Raw genomic sequence first — 6,039 nt, forward strand, 5'->3', positions numbered from 1 at the left:
CTTTCGTCTGGTTCCTATCATCATCACTGTGAACAGTTCTGACTCTGTAAGTCTCTCTAGAGCCAGGCGTTTCATACCAAACCGCTCTGTGATGTTGTTGGCATGGTAACCATTTAATTATGCGGAAACTATGAAAAATGGGTGGAGTTCCCCTTTAAATCACAGAGCTGGTCTGATTTTTTTCTGTGAAGCGGCTCCGTAAGCTACTTTTTATCTAGAGCCCTGTTTAGTTATTAGTCATCATTTCTAAGTGAAGATCTTGAGAAAATCAGCCGTTATTCAGTCTTATTTAATGAGTTGCAGTGAGACCCAGAACCATAAAAGGTTACAAATATTTTGGCTGCGTCCCAAACCAGAACACAGTGTCAGTAGACTGGGAGTAATTAGAGCTTCTATTAGTTCATTTGGCTCTTATTATGTCGGGAATATAAACGTCTGAAAGCCTCAGAAGCTCTTTTTACTTTTCTGCTGTAACTGTTTAGTCTAGACATCATCAAACCCACTGCAGCTGCTCTTTATTCTGGACTATTTCAGCTCCAAACACAGTGGATTATAAAACCTCTGTACCTTTCAAAGCTCCGAGCCTCCTGTGGTGCTTCGGCTCTCGGCCTGGACTTTTATGGTGGGAGAGCTTTTTCCCTCTGAGCTGATGTTCCTCTAAACTCAGACAGATCAGCTCTTTGATACCGAGGCCGTCCTCAGTTTCCCTGCTCTTTCTCCTCCACTGCTCCTCACTCGTTCACCAATAATAACCTGAGCAACGACAAACAGTCAGGGTTTACAGCGCGCTGCTCTGAGTGGACCCTCCGTGAAGCCCCCCCATGTGGTCAGACATAGAATAAAACGCTAATATTGGTTTGAGCTGTTTGAGCCGTTAAAAGAAACATTTGAGCTTTTAATTCTTCAGTTGCTGATAAACAGGTTTAGTCACTAGTGATGACATCATCACCACAGGATCAGCAGTGGGTGATGGTGAAGACCTGAGAAAGGCTGAATTCCTGTTAGTGAGGTTTTGTGATGTCACGCTTAGTTTAAGGAAGAAAAACATTCATGTTGGTCTTTCAGTGTATCTTGTGCGCTCATGTTAATGTGTGACTTGTTAAAACGCTCATCAAATATCAGCGGAAATTTACTGGAAGCACCAGGAACACAGCGGGTTTTAACAGCGACCAGGGTGGGCTCACATTAGCCCCTCTGGTGGGGTTGTGGATGTAATCTGTTGACGTTGATGGGGGGCTGAGTGACGTCACTTATTAAAAACATTTTTAGTCTATTAATTGATCATTAAAGTAGCACAAACGAATATTAGCAGCTTTATTCCGTCTCTGACCACATGGGGGGGCTTCACGGGGGTCTGAGTGGCGCTAATCTGCCGCAGCAACGAGGCTCCAACAGACAGAGCTTAGCTAGATTAGCTCCTTCCGCTAACCTTCCCGAGCGTTAGAGACAGGACCCCCAGAGAAGCAGAGAGAGGGTCTAATTCCTGTCAGGGGGGTTTCATTTCATCACTGCCCACCTTTTAAAGCGAATTCTGCCCCCTGTAGTCCGGTAATCCCGGCTGGAGCTCCACTTGATCCGGCGCTGCTGAAAAATCCTCGTTTTTGTGTGTGTGGAGCTGAAAAAGGTCTCCGGGTCCCGAGCGGCTCCATAAAGCCTGTAGCGGCCGTTTGGAGGAGGTTTTACCGGAGAATAAAGCCGATAAACCCGCTGCTGTTGATGCTGTGAGCGAGTTACTGTGAGCAGCTCGTAACGGTCGCTCGGTTTAAACTAGTGGTGCGCGGATCGATACTGAAATATCGATTCCATCGATACCAGGTCTTTATGTTCTAAAATCGATTTTCAAATCAAAATATCGATACTTTTGATACTTCAGTCATTTGAGGTAATGCAAAGCACTAACAGGAAAACTGTGGAAGTAACTAAAATATTGAGATCTTGTCTAAATGATATGCGGTTGGTGGGAACTACTTTTTCTTCCGCCTGGGTCAGTGCATAATGCGTAAGTACTGCGGCACGCTCACCCAGACGCTCGCTCAGTCTACGGCGCTGTACGTACCGCTATGGCGGAACGCGAGAGAAGTCATGTGTGGAGCTATTTCAGCTCCACAAACAGCCAAGATGCTGTTTGTGATTTGTGTAAAAAAACTATAAGGAGTTGTGGCAACACAACAAACCTTGTTAGACACCTTAGGGTAAACCACACGGCCAAATATGAGGCTTTCACGCTTAGGCGGCCAGAAGAGGAGAGCACTGTGTCAGATGCTGCTAATGCTAGGGCAAGACAGACCTCTCTAGCGGAGGCCTTCGGCTGCGGTGCCGCAGGCGGACACTGTCCAGGTACAGAGGGAGACAATGTGAAGCCTTAAGCAGCACTAAGCGCTGTTACTGTTAAGAGCTGTTCAAATCAATACCATAAATATGGTTATGAAGTAAATAACGACATAAATACACGATTCAACAAAAAGCTGCATCAGTTTAGCTTAGAGTAAAAAATATGTGCATGACTGGGCGATTTATTCAGGTAAGGTTTGCTAACAAATTGATAAGTATTTATAATTGATAACTATAAATTATTTAAAGTAGATTACATATACTAGGCGTCACTAAGTTATAGTAATTGTGATAAAACAGCCATGGTGAACTTTCAGTGAACATTTCATAAAATGTATCTATTATTATGTACAGTCAGGCTAATTTGCTGTTAAATGAACATATAAAAATGTAGGTATTGTCAACCTTCTGCAATTATTGTGGCATTTATTTATTTAACTAAATATTTTACTGCCAATTTCAATTTCAGTTACCCAGTATTATAAATAGCAAGTATTTAATTTGTTTTGCCCTGTGATTTTATATTGTTTGAAGATGATTCCCCAAGAGCAGCAACACTCACAAGATGCCTGGGACAGATGATTGTGAAGGATCTCCAGCCTCTGTCCATAGTTGAAGACCAAGGTTTCCAAGCATTTGTGAGAGCTCTTGACCCTAAATATAATCTCCCAGGAAGAAAAAACTGACAGACTCATCTTGTTAATATGTTCGATGAATGCAAAGGCAAAGTAAGGGCGTCTTTGCAAAATGCTTCTAGTGTTGTAATTACCACTGATATGTGGACTTCAGTTTCCACAGAGGCATATTTAACTGTAACATGTCATCTAATTGAAAACTGGCAAATGAGGGAATTTGTTCTGGAAACCCACACTTTCCAAGGGCAGCATACAGCAGATAATATCTGTTTAACCCTTAAACGAATCACAGATGAATGGGGCATAACTGACAAGGTTGTTGCAGTTGTGACAGACAATGGTGCAAATATGGTAGCTGCAGTGCACAAGGCTGGATGGAGGCATCATCCATGTTTTGCACATACACTAAATTTAGTTGTAAAGGACAGTATAAAAACTGTCCCAGAAGTGGTGAAAGTGCTGGAGAAATGCAGTGCGATCGTGTCCTTTTTTCACCACAGCACACAGGCCACACAAAAGCTCAGGGGTATTCAACAACAGTTGAAAGTGGCAGAGCACAAGCTAATCCAGTCAGTAGATTCCCGCTGGAATTCAGCTTCTTACATGCTGGAGAGGATATGGGAACAAAATGAAGCTGTGACCACTGCCCTCTGCCTTTTAGGGAGGAATGCACGGTGCTTAAATCAGGGAGAACTATCCCTCATCAAGCAAACAGTTGATGCATTAAGACCATTTGAGGAAGTGACACGGGAAGTTTCGGCTGATAAGTATGTTTCAGTCTCCAAAGTTATTCCACTTGTATCACTCATTCACAGGGCTGTAGCAGCCTGTGAGTGTCAAGGTAGCTCACTTGCTGCACAACTGGCACAGCAATGTCAGCGCAGATTCAGGGGTATTGAGAGCATTTACTGTCTAGCTGCCAGTACATTTCTGGATGTTAGATTTAAACATCTCGGATTTCGAGACAAGGACAATGTGGAAGTCATGAAAAAACGTCTCCTCTCAGAAATGCAGGAAGTGTATCAGACAAGACAGGCAGCTCCCACTCTAGCCCCAAGCTCAACAGCTACTGTTAGCTCTTCTCCATATACTTCCACTTCAGGGCCTTCTACTTCAGAGCCAAACCAGAGTCCTGCCCCCTCAGGTTCAGCTGTATCAAAAGGAGGCATATGGACTGATTTTGACATGCAGGTTTTGTCAGGACAACATCACAGGTCAGCTGCCAGTGATGTACTCATTGAAATACGTCGGTACTCAGAAGAGAAAGTGATTCCCCGAGATAGTGATGCACTGGTTTGGTGGAAAGAACATGAACCAACCTTCCCAGCCTTGAGCAAACTAGCAGTGAGATACATGGGAATTACTGCCACTTCTGTCCCAGCAGAGAGAGTCTTTTCAAAGGCAGGAGAGGTTCTGAGCAAAAAACGGAACAGACTAAAGGGGAAAACAGTAAATATGATATTGTTCCTCAACAAAAACCTGTAAATTAAGTGTTATTTAGATATTCAGTATGTTCATGTTACTGCAATATTTCAGGAGTTCTAGATAATTAAACACTAATTCATTTTAATTGTTTTATTATTTTACTTATTTAATTTTTTTTGCATGTTTGAAAACAATTTGTGTGAGTTTCTGTTTTTTCTGTTGAATTAGTTCTGTTATATTGTAAATGAGGCTGCTACCTCAATATACTTTATTTAAAATAAATAAATAACTCTTATATCTTGTATTTCTTTTATGATGCTATGACTTGAAATACACTACTTTTTTTAGATTTACGAGACACATTAAGTGTAGTTGCACAAGGTATCGGTATCGGATCGGTATCGCCGATACCAGCCTGAGTTTTACTCAGTATCGGATCGGAAAGGAAATCGCTGGTATGGAACATCACTACTGACTGACTCGCGCTCTTAACTCCTCCCCCTTATCAACTCTCCAGCAACCTCTGACCCCTTTGTAAACAATACTTAACAAAATAATATAAATGCTATAAAAATATATGAAACAACTAAATATTCTAAAAATTCTGTACTTTTGCTTCTAACAACTTAAATATGCCTTGCGTAAATAAAATAACAAAAAATATACACAAGTACTGTATTTATGAACTGGAACTCCTTCCTGATATTCTTTTAGGCTGCAACACATGCAAGGACTTCAGCTTTTGAGCAACCTGTCCCATCCCATGTTGTTTGCAATTTGGCAGACTGAGTCTTTCACTTTGAGGAGGCTGGAAATGAGGTTGAACCTGCTTGACCAGCATGTGGGGCAGTCATTTACAACAATAAGGCCACACTCGTCCAGTAGCCTCTGTGCTGCAATGGAAGACCTGCGAAAGAGCTTTACCACTGACCACTGATCAAGGCCTCTCTTGACACTTGATTCCTTCTGTATCGTGTGGATGACGAGCTGTAAGGTGTGCGTGACACACGGTGTCTGTTCCACATCCATGTCGACATGATGATTCCCAACGACAGAAACACAGATAAATGAGCATAAGTATATAAAATGGTTTTAAATGGGTGTGGAGTCCTTTTCTTCTTTATTTCTGTTTTCTCTTGTTATACAAAATTATCAATGTAGTACACACACACACACACACACACACACACACACACACACACACACACACACACACACACACACTACATTGTCTATTTTATTAATTGAACTATTACCCAAGAAGAATACAAACACAGTGAGGAGAAAGAGATACAGCACTAGAACATACAGTCTCAGACATATATTTATATAAAAGCTGCGTATATGGACATATTTCTATATTGTGCTCTATTTACACAAAATTAGGTCAGTTCATCATTTATGTTGAACAGATTCTCCCAAAATTTTACGCTTTTTGCAGTTTGAATAGATGTGATGCTTTGCTACACACAAGGATATTAATTGTGTGTTTGACATCATATAGAGAACCTGCAGATAACGCCTTTCAAATTTGTGTTTTTCAAACTGGGAATGTTATGGAATACCATGCTGGGCTGAAGGACAAACAGCGTAATTCCTAGTCAACAGTGCGTTGTAGTGTCACTTTGTGCTCTTATTAGTACTAAGA

This window comes from Pygocentrus nattereri, chromosome 12, assembly GCF_015220715.1.
Source record: "Pygocentrus nattereri isolate fPygNat1 chromosome 12, fPygNat1.pri, whole genome shotgun sequence".
NCBI lineage: Eukaryota > Metazoa > Chordata > Actinopteri > Characiformes > Serrasalmidae > Pygocentrus > Pygocentrus nattereri.